At 45.6% G+C, this 20,902-nt stretch overlaps 1 protein-coding gene across 1 annotated transcript in view; it reads left to right on the top strand.

Annotated features, from left to right (window-relative positions):
• The window catches only part of SHISA6 (shisa family member 6), a 289,687-nt gene that overhangs the window by 193,474 nt on the left and 75,311 nt on the right, over positions 1–20,902 (top strand). The gene's annotated exons all lie outside the window — the stretch shown is intronic.

The raw sequence follows: 20,902 nt of genomic DNA, 5'->3' as shown, positions 1-20,902 counted from the left end.
ATAGGAGGCAATGAAGGACAGTTTTATCAAAAATGTAGGTGCAGAGAGGAGGTTTTAATAAGATTTTTTCTTAAAATGGTCTTTGATAAAGTCCGAGGTGTCACACTAAAGCGAAACTCAGTGCAGGCACTTATGAGAAGGGCTGGATTGCACGTAATTCTCCTGAAAGAAGAGGTGCAATTGCCTGCAAAGCATCACTATACACACTCACACACACATCCTTGCAACATAACTCATATTAATTTACTATGAATGTGTTTTAGCATTGCAAATACACCAGTATTAGTCAAGTATGTTAAATCCTAATTACACCATCGCTTTTCCTATTTGCGTTTTTTTCTGTGGGCTATGGGACAGTTATTCTTTGTAAAATCCAATTCTATTTGGCAAACAATGATTGAGCTACTACTATGTGTCAGACACTATGCAAAATACTGTTGATGTAGAACTGCAAGAGAGGGGCTCTCAGGCAGTGAGGGCCAGAACAATAAATAGGCAATGAGCATTATGAGGAAAGCACCAGAAGCCTTGGGGTGGGGGATGGAAGGCAGAGAAAGGGCTGCACAACCAGGGAGATCAGGGAAGGCTTTCTAAAGAAAATCAGCAGGAGTTGGCCAGACCGAGAAGTGTGAGCAAGGGAAGAATGTTGCATGAAGAGAGAACAGCATGTGCCAAAGAGGTGTGCTCAGTGTCTTTTGTCTATGGTGGAACCATCTTCAAAGACAAAGGCTTGGGGCTTTAGGAACAAGGAGACACAGCAGCTCTCTGTCCTTGCTGTCCATGTCTTCCACTTTTCAAGCAGGTTTGTGCTACTTACTGTGGCTTGATCTTTAGAATAGAACATTCCTAATCCAATTCCCCATCACTCCTCCCCGGAAAGGCTGCTGTCAGCCAAACGCTCTTAGGAAAATATTGAGTGAAAAGAAATAGCAGCAGACAGGTAAAGCTGAAGCCCACAGAGGCATGTGGAAGTAGATGTCGTTGCCTGCTTTGTCCAACCTGGAGAACGAGCTGATGTTCTCCTTATTTCTGGACATCTCTGAATTTGCCAATCCAGCTTTTCCTGGCTCAGCTTCCTTGGTGTGGAGCCTGGAAAATTTTTCATCTTGTGTTTGCCTTTGTGATCTTGTTCCAGTCACTTAAACTTTGAGTTGCTGGTTCCTTGACTGAAAACAAGGCTAACAGGTGCCTGCTCACAGCAGGAGAAGCCAGTGAGGTTGCTTAAGGAACCTTCCACTTCTTTCCATCTTGCCACCTGAAGAAGCAGGTACAGTCTCACTCCCAACTTTTCCCTAACTAGAAAACTTCAGTCTGTGATCTTTCTTTTGTCTAGACTCTCAGGTTCCCTCCTGAGCCTGTCTTCTCTCAGACGAGGTGCCATCTTGTTTCTCCCAATGGAAGGGGAGAGCTATCACTCTCATCTCAACAACAATGAACCTATCTGCAGATGTAAATAATGCCATATGCCTGTTAAACAGTACTACACATGCAAGCACAGGAAATGGGGTTGGGGTGACATTCTGGAGTGAGCTATAGCAGTCACAGTTTTCTGAAGAAGGAAGGTAAGAAAGAAATGAGGAGAAGGCAGGGTCTCTGATTTCAGGAAGGCGTTCTCAGAAATTTAGGGCTGGGCTAATTCCCCCAAGGGAAGGCTATTGTCTCATTCCCCAAATACTCTGGGGAAAGTGGTGGAATCTGTGGGAATAATGAATAGTTGAATATTTTAGCTTAATTGTCGCTCACCTCAGAAAAGGCCCCTGTAGCTCCCGGAACAGGCTGAATCAATCCTGGGAACGGAGCCACCTTCCCCGAGTTAACACAGATCTCTTAATGCCAGACTCATTACCAGCTCACCCCACTCCAGCCTCCGCAGGTCTTTTCCAAGACAACACTCGTGCTGATTTGACAGATTCCTCACTCAGGCTCCCCGAGGATGGGTTTGTGGGAGAGCTCCCTCGTTAAAGGCCTTGTCACAAGCTTTATCATTATCTCCTCAATGGGATTTCTCTTCTTCTCACTTGCTTCTACTCTAAACCCAAGTGTTTAATGGCTGGTGTGCTCTGTTCCTGATGGAAATACCCCCCATTCTGTGCAAGGAGGCATGCGGTGAAGAGGAAGGGCTGGTAAAGCAGGCGCAGGAGGGGTTGCCTAAACCCAGCAGTGAGCAAAGCCAGAGGGGCAGGGGGCACGGCAGCTCCGTTGTGGACTAACCGCGCTTTTGACTTTCTGATGATGTTCTTGGACTCTCTGGTGTCACAATCTATTATGCATTGGTGTCTTAGAGCATATGATGGAAATACAATAAATGGCTTCCTCCTCTGATGAGGTTCTAATACCCTTGGGAGAGGCAGGAAGAAAAAGAGGGAAACAAAGGGGAGAGCTAACATGTATGGAGTAACTTCCAAGCACTGGGGACTTTGCCGCCATTATTTTATTTAGTTCTTACAAGGACCCTGGGAGGTAGGTTTTATTGTTCTGTTAAATAGCCAAGGAAAGGAAAATTCCTACGAGTTAAGCCATCCCAAGCCAGCTAACTGTATGTGTGCCTCCACTGTGGTTCACACCACAGATCTTGCTTTTAAATCTCTCTGATATTCTTGAGCTCTGTGACTTGAGTGTGTGTTTTATGTTCCGTGGGGCTTGTTTGCCTTGGGGAATACTATGCAAATATAAGATAGAAACTCTATTAAAGAGTTTAGGGTCTCTTTGGAAAGAGAAGGGAAATGCAGGAAGGGAAGAGGAGAGCTACGATTTACTGACTGATCCTTGAATGCCAGGCACTTTCCCTGTATTACTTAGTTTGGATTCCAGAATAATCCTTGGCAGTAGGCATTAGTGTGCCATTTTATTGTAGCTCATAAGGGTTAAGTATCTTCACAAATTCAGCATGGTTAATAAGTGGCTGTGTTGGAACTGAGCCTCTCATTAAACTCTGATGCTCAAAGATGGAGAATAAACTTAACCAGCTGCCAGAGCTCCCTCTGGCAGAGAAAGACAGTGGATGGCACCTCGTGGAGAATTGGGGCTTGAGCCCGTCCTTAAAGACCAAGTGTGGGATGGATGGGAGGGAGAAACAGGCCAGGCTTTTCACCTGGCAGAACGACTCAAGGTGGGTGTTATTTGCACATTAATCCCCTCAAGTGTTCCATTGCTTAAAAGGGTTCACAAGATTCAAACAGTTATAGACACGGAACAGCCTTATTACAGGATAAGGTTACAGCACAGCAATAGCAGGAAAGAATATGCATTGAAAGGGGCCTGGTGATCTTAGGGTCAGAGTGGCTTAGGAGATGCATGCTGTCTCCAGGTCCTAAACCATCACCAACGTTCACACAAAGGCTCCCAGTGCCAGGGAGCCCCAAGTGTGCTCGTGATGGAGGTCTCCTACAGTGAGCTTGTCACATAGACACATTCTAGCCAAATGAACAGCCTTCACAATTGAAACTGCCCCTTCCCATGGGTTCTGCTCAAACCACTTGCAAATCATAAATCCTATTATTATTACTAAACAATGATGATCCCCAACAACTCACAGACCCTTGGTTAGAGAACATCATTTATTTTTAATTTATACACTCCACAGTGGATGCTAAGGGTCTGTAGTTCTGGAGATAAGCATACTGACTTGAATTTAGTTGATAAAAAGTGGGGAATAGAGAAAAGGGGTCAAGTATAATAATTTAACTTAGGGAGTAGAATGTAGGTATCAAATTTTTCAGATCTGGGTGAGGAAAAGCATGATGGTGGCAAGTGATTTAAAGTGGTATGTTTGGAAACAGACTTGGACTGAACAGGGAAAATTATTTTGGTATGATACAGGTAGAATCTGAAATATATATGGGACATCGAGATTGCATATCTGTAGGAAGTTGGGGGGAAAGTTAGGAATAGAAATTCAGGCTTGGAAAACTTTGGTACAGAAGGGAGAGAGAAAGCTAAGAAGAGCCAGAAAATCACAGATGACTGAAGATAGTTAGGAAACAGAAGGAAGAGGAGACATCAACAAAGGAAAAGAAGAAAGTAATCCAAGCAATAGGGCAAGAATCAAAATATAGGGTGAGGAGACCAAATCAAGAGAGAAGGAATTTCGAGAAAGTTAATTTGAGATGCCTGTTCTGATAGACTGTGGGCCCTTCCCTCCTAAGCACCAGGGCCAAGGTCATTGTGGACATTCAGTATTTGACTTTGAAAATGTTATTTATTCATTGAAAAGGAGCAAGGTGGGACAGAATGAATGGAAAAATAAAATAATAATCAAACCTAGATTTGGCAAGATTATCCATGACCAGGTTCAGTAGTAGACAAGGAAAGAGGTATCTTAGGAGGAGCCAGATAATAAAGAAACAGATCCTTCCAGTCATTAGGCTACCAGTTCCCCCTTTCAACTCTTCTAGACATTGTACATGTGTGGTTTTACCTGCTGCTGCCTGTCCTATCTTTCCCACCCATCCTTCAACATGGTCTTGGATTTTTCCACCACTATATACAGTTAAAACGTCATCACCCCCAGTTGGCTTTTTCAATTCTCGTTCTTTTTGCACTGAAGGAGGAAGCGATTAGAGATGAGAAACATGTTCATTCATTCATTCAGCAAAAGTTTATAGAGCATCTACAATATTCCATGTCTGCAGACATGTTTATATGTCCTACAGATGCTCTCAAGGTTACATTTAGTTGTGGACAACAGACAGCAGCCAAGTAGTTAAGTAAATAAGATAATGTTAAATATGAGATGGAGCATAAACAAATCAACCGAGCAATGTTATCGAGGATGACCAGGTGAAAAGGGTGGAGGCAAAGACCGATGAAGTAGCCCGAAATGACCTCCCTGCAGGGGGATACTTGAAACATGATTGCAAGTGCATGTTTCCCACATCCCGTGTTAACTCTGAACCAGAGTGAGTGTGTGGAAATTACACTAAGGAAGAGTCGGGCAGAATAGACGACTTTTCAGACTGTTAGAGTTGCCATCCTGGGAATGAGCTGCCTCCTATGCTATGTCCTGAGATCTCCATCTCCAGAGGTGTTCAGGCTTTAGGAAGGATAACCATCAGTGAGGAAGACCATGGAGGAAACTTCTAGATTCTGTGGAAGTTTGGCCTCAATGGCATGGAAAGGCCCTTTGAGCTCTAAGAGTCTGTGCTTTGCCATCAGAGCCCTGCTCACCTGGGCAGGAGATAGGACAACAGTAAGTGGAGAACAAACCCCACCTCCAGCTGTGGTCAGAGGCCCTTCAAGCAGAACCAGGCATGGTGGGTCCTTGTAGGGCCAGCCTGCAAGAAAGAAGGCAATTTATCCAGGTCGCCCAACAGGTCCAGGAGATACCAATGTACTACACCATCGTCGTATCTCTCCATGGGTGCAGGTGTATTCTGTATGAACTCCTCCATGCGCATCCTCACAGTTGTATCCCTGGTATCTAAGAAAGCCTTTGCATCTCCACGTGGACATGTCCCCCAGTAGAAGTACCCGTGTGTGCAAGCCCAGTCCTATCTCCTCCCTTATCAGCCACACTGACTTCTACACAAAGGGTCCAGCTGGTGACTCGAGGCCAAATAGAGGAGAAGTGTGACTTAAGTGGGTCATCTCCTTTGTGTTTTGTGCCACAGACGTGGTGGGTGCAAGCTCCCACTAGCAAGTCAGGTCCCTGCTCCTCAGGCCCCGAGTGGCCAGTAGGGAACCCCCCAGCATCCTGACACGGTCCAAGCCCCTCCAGGACCAGCTCTCCTTCCTGTGCCCACTCAGCAATTTATCCAGAAAACCTGGGGGATCGACCATACACCAGGCTTGGGCTAGACTGCTGCCCTCCCGTAAGGAGGCCACTGGCCACATGGGGTTTTTGAAGAGTTGAAACATGGCCAGTCTGAACTGAAATGTGCCGTAAGACACACTGGATTTCGAAGACTCACTACAAACAAAACAAGAACACAGGCATACCTCGCTTTATTGCACTTCACTTTATTGCGCTTTGCAGGTTTTGGCGATTTTTACAAATTGAAGTTTTGTGGCACCCTTGCTTTAAGCAAGTCTTTTGGCGCCATTTTCCCAACAGCATGTGCTCACTTTGTGACTCTGTGTCATGTTTTAATTAAGGCAATCACCTTGATTTTTTAGACATAATGCTGTTGCACCCTTAATAGACTACAGTGTCATGTAAGCATAACTTTTATATGCACCAGGTAACCAAAACATTCATGCAACTTGTGTTATTGGGATACTTGCTTTATTGCGGTGATCTGAAACTGAACTTGCAATATCTCTGAGGTCTGCCTGTATAAAATATCTCCTTAATAATTGTCTGTATTGGTTATATGTTGAAATAATGATATTTTGGATATGTAGGGTTAAGTAAAATATCTGACTAAAATTAGTTTCACCTGTTTCTCGTTCTTTAATGTGACTTCCCTATGTGGCTTGCATCCTGGTTCTATGGGACAGCACTGGGCTAGACACTGTGGGGTCATCCTTTTTTCATTCAGACACAAAAGTTTATTGAGCAACTACTACATCTCAGCTATTTCCTAACTGTCGCTCACACTCCTGGTCTTAGAGTTTACAGAAGATCCTTTCTGCAATCTGTTTTCTCCCGTGAGCTACAGAATTGCCAAGGAGAAAAGTAAGAGGCAACGGCACTCACCACAGGAGAGTCCAAGGAAAGGAGAGCAAAAACAAATGTTTCCCGCTGGTTCTTTTTTCTGATACTTCTTTCCCCAAATCACCCATAAGTGTATCCCAGAAAGGAAATCACTAGTCGCATTTTCATATCTCCCTTTCCAGGCTTTATTCCATAAACATTTCCAAAGCAGATAGGTTTATGCATATGCTTTTCTCTGTTCTGAAAATGGAGCTGTTGGTTAGTATTTGCATCTGGAGTTCTGTGTTCAGCTCCACCTTTCCGTTAGGAAGGCTCAGCACAACGGAGGCCTCAGATTTTAACCAGAAAGCTTGATTTAAAAGGAGCCACATCCTCCTCCTTTTTCTCCTCTACCTCCTCCCCTCTTCCTTATCCTCCTCTCCCTTCTCCTCTTTATCTTCCTCCCCCTCATCCTCCTTCTTTCTCCCACCTTCAATCTGGAATCAGTTTTCTGGGAAACTGTTGGGATTTCACATCACATCCATTTCCAAACAGGGTGAGGTCCGCACGGGGACATCAGATGCGGGTGACAGAGGTCCCGGTGCTGGGACGTGTCCTGAGAGCTGGCCCAGGTGCAGCAGCTCCAGGGACCCCTGGCCCCATCCAGTTTACCTCCACCAGGTAGTTCACCCCCCACCCGCACCCCACATGCTCCCACAGACCCGCAGAGGGACAGGCAGGGCTTACTCACCGGCTAACGGAACCTACAGCTAAACGCAGTTCAAACCCACCGAACTAGAATGTAGGGAATTTAAGGGCTGCTTCATCGCTGTCCCCGTTCCACAAATCGGTTTCTTCCTCCATTCTTTCCTTCTTGGAAAGTAGAACAACCTTCCATTCTATTTTTTTTTCAACTCAGCACCTTGCTTTTTTTCCTTTCTATCTTTGAAAATTTTTTTATTTTAATTTATCTACATAAAACTTGGCTTGAATTGCCAGAAAACTACCTGGTAACAATAGAAACAGACGATCAAAGTGCACAAGTAGGATGAACCTCAAATGCCTGCCGCTGAGTGACAGAGGCCAGTCTCAAGGGTTACTGACTGTAATATTCCACTAAAATGATGTTCTGGAAAAGGCTGAGGAGAGATCGGCTGTTTCCTGGGGTTAAGGGCTAGGAAGTAACACAATCTGTTTATTGATTCACCCATTGGAGGACATTTAGGTTGTTCCCAGTTTTGGGTAATTTTCGATAGAGTGCTAAAAACATTCATGTGTGAGTTTTTGTGCAAAGACAAGTTTTCATTTCTCCTGGGTAAATACCTAGAAATGGCATTGCTGGGTCATGTGTTTAACTTTAGACTGCCAAACTGTTTTCCGGGACGGTTGCCATCCACTCAACTGCTAAACTCAAAACCTGGAAATTGTTCTTTATCACTGTCTTTCCATCACACCCCACATTCAATCCATCTGCAAGTCTTCATGGTTCTCCCTCAAGACGCTAATTTAAGATGGTCCCTTTCCTTTCATCTCCACTGCTGCCACCTTTTTACTTTTTTTCTTTTGTAATGCAATTTTATTGATGTAAATTCACACACCATATAATCCATCCAAAGTATACCTTCAATGTATCATCATATAGCTGTGCATTCATTGCCACAAGTCAGTTTTAGAACATTTTCATTATTCCAAAATAAAGAAAAATATAAAAATTACAATGAAAAAGAATACTCAAAACATCCCACACCCTCATACCGCCCTATTCTTTATATATTTTTTGTGTTTATGTTATTACTCATCTGCCCATACACTGGATGAAACGAGTTTCAATCACAAGGTTTTCACAATCCACAGTCCCAGGATGAAAGCTATATAGTTATACAATTATCATCAAGAATCAAATCTACTGGATTACAGTTCAACAGATTCAGTCATTTCCGTCTAGCTATTCTAACACACTAGAAACTCAAAAGGGAGATCTATATAGTGCATAAGAATAACCTCCAGATTGACCTCTTGACTCTATTTGAAATCGCTCAGCCACTGAGACTTTATTTTGTCTCATTTCCCCCTTTTGGTTAAGAACGTTTTCTCAATCCCATGATGCTGGGTCCAGGCTCATTCCTGGGAGTCATGTCCCACATTGCCAGGGAGACTTACACCCCAGGAGTCATGTCCCATGAAGGGGGAGGGCAGTGAGTTTATTTGCAGAGTCACCGCTGCCACCTTGACCTGAGCCAACATTACCTCTTGCCTGGACAACTGTAGATGCCGCCGAACTCATCTCCCACATCCTCTCTGCTGCCCTCCTCCTACCCTCCACAGAGCCCCCAAATGATCCTTTGAAGACATCCCTCTGACCAGATAACTTCAAGCCCCCCATGGCTTCACACTGCACCTGGAGCAGAGCCCATCCCTCAGATCTGGCCCCGTCCGTATTCCTATCTCTCCGTTGCCCCAGCCAGCTGGCCTCCTGGGAGCCCCTAGAAGGAGCCAAGTTCTCTCCCACCCCAGGGTTGATGGAGCCACCGCTCTCCTGGGTGAAGTCTTCTCTAAGCAACAGGTGTGCTGGGTCCTTCTCACTCTCGTTTCAATGCCACTGCCTCACGGGGGCCTTCTTACCCACTAATGCACTTATCCAGATCGGTTGCTTTTATCTTTACTTGTTCACTTATTTGTTAGTGATCTCTTTCCAAGGAAAACGGAAGTTTTCCTTTAGAGAAGGCAACTCATCTGGGTTGGCACTGGAGCATGATTAGTCCCAGGGACAGTTCCTGGCACATAGTAGGTGTTTTGAGAATATGCAATGACTGATGAATAAATCAATGAATGACAGCCTGTACTACTTACTAAAAAAATAAAGGAGAGGAGATTCCATATGGGATAACAGTACCTACCTCATAGTTTTAACATAAAATGAGTTAGTGCATGTAAAATATTTACAATGCCTGGCACACTGTAAACATGATGTAAGGGTGGATTTAAAAAAAATGATAATGGTGCAAGAAAATTTGTGAGAAGAGGGGAGTTTTAACTGAGGAGAGCAAACCTCTCATTCCTTCAACAAATACCTAATGAGTCTATACAAATGTGCACATGTATACAAATTGTCATGCCAAATGGCACCTGTTTTGAATTAGTTAACTTAGATTTTAAATTTCGGTCTAGGTGGAGGCCAGATGTGGCACAAAGAGAAATCAAGGCCATGATGCATGAGAAAAGGGGGTTTCTTACTCAGGTCCCAGCAAGATAGGGGTGCCATGGGGGGCCGACGGGAAGCCCAGTGGGCTCAGAGGGGCTCAGTCAGCAGGTGGGGAGCACATAGGCAGAGCTGGAGGGACCCGTGGGCTGGTGCCTTTGTGGGTGGAGGTGAGTAGATTTCCCATGGGAGTTGAGGATTGGTTAGTTTAAAGCAAAGGCTCATGGGAAAGTAAAGACACTGGGGTCCCAGGGCAATGGACCTGGTGAACTCATCGTTTGGGACAGGCTGGAGGTTTGGGGTGAGGCAGGTGGGTGGTGTGGGTATGGCCACAGATGTGGGTTTGAGCTCTGCACTGGAAAGCTGCTTGTTACTAACCAGGCCAGAGGTCAGTGTCGAGGCCAGTAGCTTAGCCAAAGTGAGACGGATGCCGAGGCAGCACACAAAAATGCTTGATGGTTATGCCAGCATTCCTTGTGAGGACAGAACACAAGCCCTTCTTGGTTTGCTCCGAGGACAGCCCAGAAGTGAAGGTACTCAGCGCACCCAGGGGTGTTCTCTCCCAAGCATCCCCCAAGCTCCTTACAATCCACGGGGGGCAGGGGTTGCCTTCCCTTTTAGGAGCTCTGCACTGGGTGCCATTTGCCTCTGCGATGGATGGACTTCAGAGGCTTCTAGTTGTCAAAATGCTCTTAACTGTCTCTCTGCACTCAAAGCAATAAACATCTTTGATTTTAAATTTTTTATTATTAAAGTAGTTGTAGGTTTACAGAAAAATCACACAGAAACTACAGAGTTCCCATACCCCCACTCACACACACACACACACGCACGTGCAGTTTTCTCTATTGATAACCTTTTGTGTTACTGTGGAAGCTTTCTTACAAATGATGAAATAGATGATTATAACTAATCATTAATTGCAACCTATAGTTTACATTAGGGTTCACTCTTTGCATTGTACAGTTCTGTGGGTTTTCCAAATATTTTTATTCCGGTATTGTAAATAAAACCTAAAATTTCCCATTTTAACCACTTTCACCTGTACAAGTCAGTGGTGATAAAAACATTCACAATACTGTGCTCCCATCACCACCATCCATTACCAAAGCTTTTCTATCACCCCAAACATAAATTCTGTACCAATTAAGCATTAATTCCAAATCACCTTTGTGTGAAGCTGATCAGTTTTCTCCTACTGAGCATGAAGAATTGAGGTTTGATGGTAGAATCTCCAAATACATAAAAATCCGTATCGTCTTAAAAGCGTCTTCGCCCTTGCCCCCCTGCCTCTAAGCAGCACAGCTTCCCTCCGTCTCTTACCCTTTTTCTACCAATTTAAAATCATAATGGTCAGAAACTTCCTTTGCAAATTTAAGCCTCAGTTTCTTTTCCAAGGTTTTCTTGACCAGATGTGTCATGGAAGTGTTTGTGTGCACACAGGAGGCATTTAATAAGTGCACATTTTTTAAAATTGAAATGAGCGCAAGACAGAGGACTGGAGGGAGCAGCCTGCATAAAAGGCACCACTGAGCCGGCCAGATCTGCTGCTTCATTTCCAACCCCTGTGTTCGTACAGGTGTGTTCCGGAAAGAGGCACCTGGCAGATGGGGCCTTTTGCTCATGAAACCAAACTTCCCAGAGGAGTCCTTCTCTTTCTAATTCACCCAAAGGCACCAGAGGAGCTGGCAGTGGCCTTGCTCCCTGGACAGACAGCAATAAGCAGAACCCGGGCTAGAAGGAAAGAGAGGTGAGTTCAAGCCAGATGCTGCCACTTAGACAAGACTCTTCCCTGTCTGTTTCCCGGCACACACATGCATTCAGTGATGAGTGTGGACAACAGAGTTGCTTTGCACACATTTTATTTTTGTAGCCGCACAGCCAAGTCCAACAATGAAATTGTTCTCAGAAGCAGTGTGTCAAGTAAGGCTCCTTGAGGCTGTACTGTTGGAGATGGAGGAGGCTGGGGCAGTGAAACCTTTACACTTTTGTCACATCCCTCCACTCGCTGTGTAAGAACCCAGGCTTGATTGACTTTCTTTAATGTCCCTTTAGCTCTCTGTTTCTGTGATTTTCTAAGAACCTGCCAAGCAGGAAGATATTCCCTTGCAGTCATAAAGAGTTGCAAATGGAAATAATAAGACTCACAATTCCACCACGTGGCTTTGCTGTTGAGCTGGCTGCTGCTTTGCAAGGGTGAGGAGAACTGCGTCTTTCCAGCAGACCCCATGGCTCCTGCCGGTTGTCACTCACCCATTTATCTTCACTGAAGCTTCTAGCTCTTTGCCTCTACCTTCGATCCCATCCAGTCCTATGCTGTGTCGAATATTCCTTGGAGATTCTCCAAAGAAGTTGGTCCCCCTGACATTTCCAGCTCACTCAGAGCCTATCAGCAAATCTCTGCCTAACTGAATATTCATGGTGGCCAGCTGAATATTTATGGTGCCAGAAAAGCTCCGCACGGCTGGCCCTGTCTTCTCCCCAACCTCCATGCAGCCTTGCAGTGTTTCCTCAGCTGTGGCCAATGTCCCCTTCTTGCGCCCCTCATTACTGTCCCTGCAGCTCATCTGTCTCCCAGGGGCTCCTCCCCATTTCTGATAATCCCAGCCCATCAATTCTTTAAACCTGAGCCTGCCTCAGGCTTCTGGAGAAGTCTTTTTTTAATTACACCCCCACTATATAGTTGCAACACCCATTAAAACCCCTGTTCCCGTGAACTTTCCGAGATTAATTTCCATAAGGGGGTAGGAAAGGAATCCCAGTTTTCCACTGGATCCATAAAGATAAAAGAAGTAGACTCTAAGGCCAAGCAAAGCCACACCATCTCCAAAACAATAACAGCGAGCATTTACGGGGCGCTTGCGATGAATTCTAATAAATCATTTGCAGGTCTTATCTTTCTTAAGTCCAAAGTGGCAAGTATCTCCCACGTAATAATAGAACTTCCTCGGGTTCAGTGTTCTCACCTGGAAGATGGGACACGCATGAAATGATGAAAGGACATAAGCGTGCAGAACTCGTCAGCGTGCCCTGTGGTTCGTTCACCCACACCTCCCTTTGTCACCTGTTCCTCACACTTGGGGTTTTTTGGTCAAGAGCTGGAGAAACCAAATGACCAGGTAGGGAGATCTGAGTCCAGGAGAGACGGGCACTGAGAAGGAACCGGTATTTCTGTGGCCACTTTCTTTAGTGTAGCAGACCTGGTGCTAATGAGGAAGGATGAGGCTGGGTGCCCAAAGGATCTGCACCCCAAAGGAGACAAACACAGATGCAAACATTCGCCTGGACCAGGCCCTCTGGCTGGGTGCTCAGAACCACCTTTGTGTCCCTCTGCCAACCGTGCGTTCAACTGGAGAACCAACCCCACATGCATTCGTTGCCTTTACTTGCTCACGCTACCCTCTTGAGCAGCAAGATGGCACGGCTCTGTTCCCAGATCTAGACAGGTTCCATTCGGCTCTGCCACCTGCCTTCTGTGTGGCCTTCGATAGGTCACCCAGCCTCTCTGAGCGCTGACATCCCGCTCCGATCACTGGGCCTAACCCCTGCCCTGTCCACTTCATCGGGTTGTGGTGAGAATTAAGTGGCGTCGTGGCTGTAAAAGATTTTGCAAACACAACGCTAATTCACATGCCCCTCCTTCCACAAAGCCTTCCCCTACCCTCCTACTCTGAATGGATCCTGTGTGGCCCTGTGGTAGCATGTCTCCCAGTCTGCTCTGGATAATAAAAAGTTATTCACATATGTCTCTTTCCCTGCCCGATCATTATCTCCATGCAGCCAAGAGGGCAGAGAGGGGATTTTACTCATCTCCACATGCACCTCTGGCCCCTTTACAGTGTCTGGCACATGGAAAATGCTCCAAAAATGTTTAACGCCTGACGGAATGGAGGCCTCTTTGTGCCTGGGTGCAGCCAGCTTGCTCTGTCTTTCTGTGTCACTCCGCCCCTGGAGGTAGGAAAAGGAGGTTCTGGTAAAGTCCCGTGCCCTGGCTGGAGAAAGCTGGTGATGCGAGTGGGACATAAGGGAGCAGTAAAGGGTCTCGGTGTGAAACACACAGCCCGGCTCCTCCCCTCCTCTGTCTCCTGTGTCCAGCCACGGGAAACTGGACGCAGGCTCGGAAGCAATTGCTTCTTGTCTCTGAAATTGCTTCCTTGTTTTCTGGGCAAGTCCCTCCAATGGCTTGCGAGAGCCCCAGCTGTTTAATATCCCGCCTGCTGATAGGAGCAATTGCTCATCAAACCCCACAACCCCGGGTGCATTCTAGAGAAACCGGGGCCAGTCCATCCTCCCAAGTCCCAGATGAATGGCTGCAGAGCCGATTGCCCAACTCTAACCCACAAACATGATTAAAGGCCGAAAACGGGACCTGTGAGGAAAGGATGAAGTAATCTGTCTGATGGATCACGGGGTAGAGCAAATAACAATGTGCAAGTCTGTGGAAATTTTCTACAAGAAGTATGGTGATGCCCAGCTCACTGAGGCCAGACAGGAAAGGAAGGGAGGGCATGAACAAGGGATTCTGTCCAGACACCATGAAGAACCTCCCCACTGCCTGGCAAGCAGCAGAGCTGGGCACTGCTTTGTAATCTGGTTTTCTTGATAAAAGTGATGGGCCCCAGTCAAGCAGGGAAACCCAACAATTTTTGTACCCGGTGGCTGGAATGTAGAGAGAGTGATAAATCCAGTGGATGATCCACCAAGAGACAGGATGTCTGGGGAAGAGGAAGCAGAGCGACTTTTGGATGGCACATCTTGCACCAGGCAAAGCCTATATCCCTGCCCTTGGGTCCTGCCACTGGCCCCAGGGCACGGCTGAGCCTACAGAGCTCGGACAAATCCCCAGATGTCCCCTAACCAGCTAGAGGACCCACAAAAAGGCCATAATTATTAGTGAAAGAAGCCATATATATAGTATGATCCCATTCCTATGAAATATCCAGAATATAGAGACAGAAAGTAGATTAGTGGTTGCCAGGGGCGAGTGGCGGAGGGAAATGGGGAGTGACTGCTAACGGGAAAGGGGTGTCCTTTGGAGGTGATGAAAATATTCTGGAATCAGGTAATGGTGATGGTTGCACAACATTGTGAGTGTAGTAAATCCACTTTAGAATGGTGAAGTGGGAAAATTTATGGTATGTATATTTTACCATAATAAAATAGAAAGACATTTCTCTATGGGAGAAAAAAGGCTGTAATTACTGGATTGTGTCTGGGATAACAAGGGTGCTTGCCACGTAGAGGGATGTTTTTTTTTCAGCATAGAGTTCTATCAGTGAATTCATGTTTCTGATGGCTTCTGTCTTCATCAGGAACTATTTGTATATCCAGACAGTGTGTGTTGAATCTGTTAGAAATAATCGTATCTGATAAAAATAAAAATATTGAAAATAAATATAAAAGTAAACTTTTGATACGCAGTTAATAGCACAAATTCTCTATCCAAAGGTGTAGAGCTGGGCACAGTCTATGGTTGGGCTGATGCTGGTGGACCATTAGCGAAACTTAGAGAGAGATGCAAAAAAAATGTCAGGCTAAACCATGCAAAGAAAAAAAAAATTAAAGAAAAAGTCAGTTGGATGGGAATGAGAGAAAGCATTTTACAGAGATGAGGCAAAGGGAAGGAGCCGAGATGAAAGCTCACCACACCCTGCCCTCCCCTCCTTCTGCTCCTCACCCCCTGGAGGGGAAGGCAAAGTCTGTGTAGGGCCATGATTAAACATGCCCTGGAAGCTAGATGGCTTACCCAGTTAGAATGATGCCACCACTTAGGGTTTCTCTGCACGTTGGGCAAAGAGGCTTGTGTGTGTACAAGACCAAGTGTGTGTAACCAGCAGGAACGAATCAGGCAACTGCTGAACCCTCACTCCACTGAACCCAGCATGGAGTGCTGCTGCGGCTGCCCACGGGTCTAGTTAGCAGGAGCTCACTCTTATTAGCAGGATCTAGTTATTCCATGGTAACCACCACCATCAACATCTACGGTTAGGCAACCTTGGCTAAAGCTTCCCTTGACTTCCCTCCCCCGATGAGATAGTGAATCCATCCAACATCCTATGTCATTTTTAAGCCACAGTTCTTTCACTTGACAAACATTTGTTGAACACCTGCTAGAGCCGGGCACTGTGTCACGTGCTGGGGATACGGCAACCAACACAAACACAAGCCATGCCCTTGAGTAGTAGAGGGAGCCAGGTGATAGATAAACAGAACAATTCGTTTGGTTGATCACATCTTGTGCGAACGCAGCGACAGACATAAACACGGATGTGCGGAGGAGAATAAGGTGGGCCTATTTAGAGAGCTCCGGCTTGGCCTCTTCGAGGAGAAGTCATTGAAACCGAGAGCTGGAAGTTGAAAGGAAGCCAGTCTGTGAAAAGGCAGAGGAAGAGCTCTCCGCACAGATGGAACAAAGAAGCACAAAGGCCCGGCGAGGCAAAGACGTGACTTGTTCCAGAAACTGAACTCTGGGGAACCTCAGGGATGATGGATTTTAGTCCAAGGGGAGTGGGAGGGTTAGAAGCAGGGGTGTGACATGAGCCAATGGATGTTTTTAAAAGATCGGTTTGGCAGCTGTGTGGGGACTGGATTTCCGGGAGACCAGAGTGGGAGCAGAACAGTCAGCTAGGGGGCTGTTGCAGTGTGTGGTTGGGGGAGAACAGCGTGCTCTGGGCAGCAGGTGGGTTCAGGGTGTGCTTTGGGGTGACAGAATTGGCCAATGAATAGAATTACGGAGGGGGCCAGTGAGGGAAGGAAGAATTGAGACTCACCTTCAGGCTTCTGGCTTTGGAGTCTAGTTGGGTGGCCATGCCATTTTTGAGATGGAGAAGATTGGGGAAAGAATGGGCTTTGGAGTAAATTGTTGTTTTGCTGTTATCATCATCATCATCCTCATCATCATCATCTTCACCATCATGATGATGGTGCTGAGAGTCTCCAAAACGGTGCTGAGAGTACCAACCCTGGGTTTGGTCCTCCCTGTTATGTTCTCTCTCCCTGTGCATCAGAGTTCTCACTCCTGACTGTAGAGTTTTCCAACCACGGCACTGCTGATGTTTTGGGCAGAATAATTCTTTGTTGTGGGGGGCTGTCCTGTGCATTGTAGTTTGTTTAGCAGTATCCCTGGCCTCTACCCCCTAGACTCCAGTAGCACTCTTCTCCCCAGTTATGAATATCAAAACTGCCTCCAGACATTTCCAGGTCCCCTTGTGTGGGGCAGGGGGCAACAATGCCCCTGGATGAGAGCCACTGGTCTAGAAAGATGGGCCTGGAGCACAGGAACTGAGAAGAGAATCTAGGGAGGATGGACTGCCTGCCAGTTCCTGGAGAGTTCTCTGATCTGCCCAGCTCTTAAATCAGGGCATGCAAAGGGCAATGTGGAATTGACAGTTGGAGGCTGAGAGAAGGACTCACTCAGCAGCAAAAAAAAAAAAAAAAAAAAGTATACCAAAATAAACATACAGCACCCATGCTGGGTACTGCTCCAGAATTTTCCCGTTGAATACCCCAAACTGCCCATTTTATACATGGGAAAGCAGAGGCGTAGAGAGGTTACCTTATATGCCTATGATGACGAGGTCTTATGTGGGGGAGGCAGGGTTTGATGCAGGTCTTGTCTCCCCTTATTGCTGGATTGTGGCACAACTGGAGACAACCTCTGTCTCCGGGGATGTTGCAGCTTCAGAGGAAAGAAAAGGTGAGGGGAGCTGTGACCCCCTTCATTCCACTGGTTATACTCCTGTTCCCCTAAACTTGATTCTCAGGCCCAGGCCTGTGGGAACTTATTGATGGGGGTCACCATGTCATCCCTGGGAGATCTTTTTGGAAAGAGCCTCTAGGTTACTGCACCTCACTGCCCAGCCTCCCCCACACACATCATCATCCCCACCAGCAGCCTAGCTGGTCCTCCAGAGTAGATCCTCCACAGAAGCACAGTTACACCAACACTGAAACATGGCAGCCTTCCAGCTGAGCAAAACAAGCCTTCTTCAGAGACCTGTTAAAGCTTGGTCTCTCCTTAATAAATCTAAAAGCAGGCATTGTCCCCTTTCCTGAGATGCTTGGCACATGATTCCCAAGCACAACCTCCTCCCCAGATGTGCAGCCAGCCACCTCACTGGGTGCTTCAGATCCACGTTTCAGAAGTTTTGTGCAGAGACTTCTGGGCTTGGTTCCCCAAGGGATGTGATGGACATTGGCTTCCCCGACTTCATAGCAGTGATCTTCAAATGACCCAGCCTGGAACCACATCATAGTGATAAAGGGCTAGTCTGTAGATTCCTTGAGAAGTGTCTGATGTCTGATATCATTTAGTGTCCTTCATGGTTCCTAACCATTTCCCTTGTAGGCATTCAATGAATGCTTGTTAAATTGGTGGATAGTTGAAAGGATGACTGGAAAGATGGGTGGGTGGATGGATGCATGGATGGATGGATGGATGGAAGGAAGGAAGGATGACTGGAAAGATGGATGGGTAAATGGATGGATGGGTGGATGGATGGATGGATGGATGGATGGATGGATGGATGGATGGGTGGTTGGATGGATGGAAAGGTAAATGGATGGAAGAAATGAAAGAAGGAAGGGAAGGAAGAAGGGAAGAAAGGAGGAAGGATTACGAAGACTTCAGGTAATTTACTCTCCTTGAGCACATAAAACATAAAATCTCAATTCATGCAACCAAGGTTTTGACTTTTGATATGACACCAATGGTATAGTATATAGATTTTTTTAAAATTTTTTATTAGTCAAATATGTTATCTTTTTGAGGTAGGGTGAAGAGCAAAAAGAATTCAAAGTCAGGCTGTGTCCTTTAGAATTTGATCATCACCACGAATCATAGCATCATATGTCCATGATTCTAAAATCTGCTTTATGAAAAACCTAAATGTAGAACACAGAATCATTCACTCTTTCAAGTGATTATTTTGTACCAGTCAAGGGTAGCCCATGGTGTCCCCAGACTACAGATGGAATATTGGCTCCACCACAGACCAACTTGGGACCTTCAGCAAATCCTTTAATCCCTAAGAGTCTGTTTTCTCATCCATAAAGTGGAGATAATAATGACGTCTACTTCACAGGGGTATTGAATCAATGAGATAAGGTTTACAAAGCTCTTGGCACAGGGTATGAAACATAGCAAGCACTCAACAGATAATAGCTGTTATTATTCTTCACTTTACTAAATGATTCACCATTCCTTTAAATAATGAACAACCTTTATGCATCCTTTAAAGTTTTTATTTTAAAAAATAGAAAGATGCAAAAAGAAAATAAGCATTGCCTCAAATCCCACCATGTATAGTAAAGAAAGAAGTAGAAGTTACAGCTTCTGCTTCTCCAGTCCCACCTTCCAGTACCTAATGCTTTTAAGATAATCTTTTCCAAATTTTTCTATGCTTTGTTACATATCTGTGTATATTTTATGTATGCAGACATATCTTTTCATATACAAGTGATATCCCTAACCCTACCCCCTACCCCCTATCCCCTAACCCCTAACCCTAACCCCAAACGTAACCCTAACTCATACATTAGTTTGGAACTTGTTTCTTTTGCTGGACAATATGTCATGGAGAATGTCCCTGGTCAGCTCACCCAGATCTATCATGTTCTTTTTAAATATCTACATAGTATTTCACAGCATAAACACACTATGATTTATTTAGGCGGTCTCCTATTGAGTGACAGTTAAGTTGTAACCGTCGTGCATCTCAAGTGTGCTATGATGTACAAAACCATTTGCTTGTTCATTTTGGAAATGCATGCTACGCACATATGGGCATTTGGGAAAGGGCCATTGAATTGAAGGTTGCGCAGAGAGTTTTGTCATTTTAGAATTTGTCCGTATTTTCACGGCATCGCAATTGATTTTGTTTTGTTTCTTCCTATTTGGATTAATTTTAATCACTAACAGCATAACTGGCTCAATTCCCATGCCCAACCTGGGTCCCAACCCATCATCCAAAGGAGAACACATTTCTCCTAGATTCTGGGGGCTGGGGGAAAGGAGACTCCAGTTTTCCTCTTGACTGAGTGATCCTCAAGTATCACCTCTGTCACAAAAGCTTGCTCCCATGAAATGATTTGGTGATGTCCCCTGGAGCCCGTAGCCCAGAAAGCTTGGAGTGCCATCATGGAAGAAGGACCTGTCCTGCCCCCAGACAAAAAAGAAACAATCCGGCTGAAAAGTAAATCTCATTTTATAAGCACCAGGTTCATGCTTGGTTTACAGAATCAAAAAGCCACCTTATGTTTTTAATTTTCTCCCATATTTTCAGCCGCTCCCCATTACTTTCCAAAAGATTAAAGTCCTGGGACCACACTAAGTCTTTGCCCACTTGGCCTTTATCGACTGTTCCAGCTTCATCTCCCAAAGGAGCTGACCAAACAACTCATGCCCCCTCGTCCCAGTGCACTCTGTCCTTCTCCCAAACCCCCTTGCTTCCTCTGCTCCCTCTGCCTTCCCATCCTCATGTACCCAAATTCTACATGGCCTTTAGGATTCAGTATGAAACCACTTTCCCCAGGAAGCCTTTTACATTATTTCATCTCTACTTTATATTAGTAGTCATTATGACTCTCATATTCAGCCTTGCAATACTACTGCTTGCATATAGCTGGCTTATGAACTATAATAGATTATCAGTCCTGGAGTGCAGAGACCAAGTCATGTAAAGCATTTTGCACTATCTATAGTACCCTGCACATAATGAGCACTTAACAAATATTTTAAAACATTGCACTAACTTAAGAACACAACTTACAGCCACCACATTAGTTTTTCCAGGAGCATTTCCTGGTTTCCCCATTTCAGTAGGGGATGAGCTTTCTCCACTGTGTGGAGGACACATGTGCAGAGAAGGGTTCCTTAAATACACCTCTCAGCCTTGTCTGCCTCCAGCAAAGATGGCACTGGTTTAGGGGTGGGGGGAAAGAGTGCGTACGGTCCTCAACAAAAGGATTGCAGGGAGAGGCAGAAACTGACATACGGGAGGGAGTTCAGAACCAGTTTGCTTGTTGAGATGCCTCCAGGAGAACTGCAAGTTTCTCTAGACTGCCTTGCGTCTGCCCTCCTCTGTCTTATCCCACCCCTCCCACCTATGCCCACCCTGGCCCCCAAGCCC

This window comes from Choloepus didactylus, chromosome 18 (genome assembly GCF_015220235.1).
Source record: "Choloepus didactylus isolate mChoDid1 chromosome 18, mChoDid1.pri, whole genome shotgun sequence".
In the NCBI taxonomy this organism is placed as follows: Eukaryota; Metazoa; Chordata; class Mammalia; order Pilosa; family Megalonychidae; genus Choloepus; species Choloepus didactylus.
This window is presented reverse-complemented; position numbering and strand designations above follow the sequence as displayed.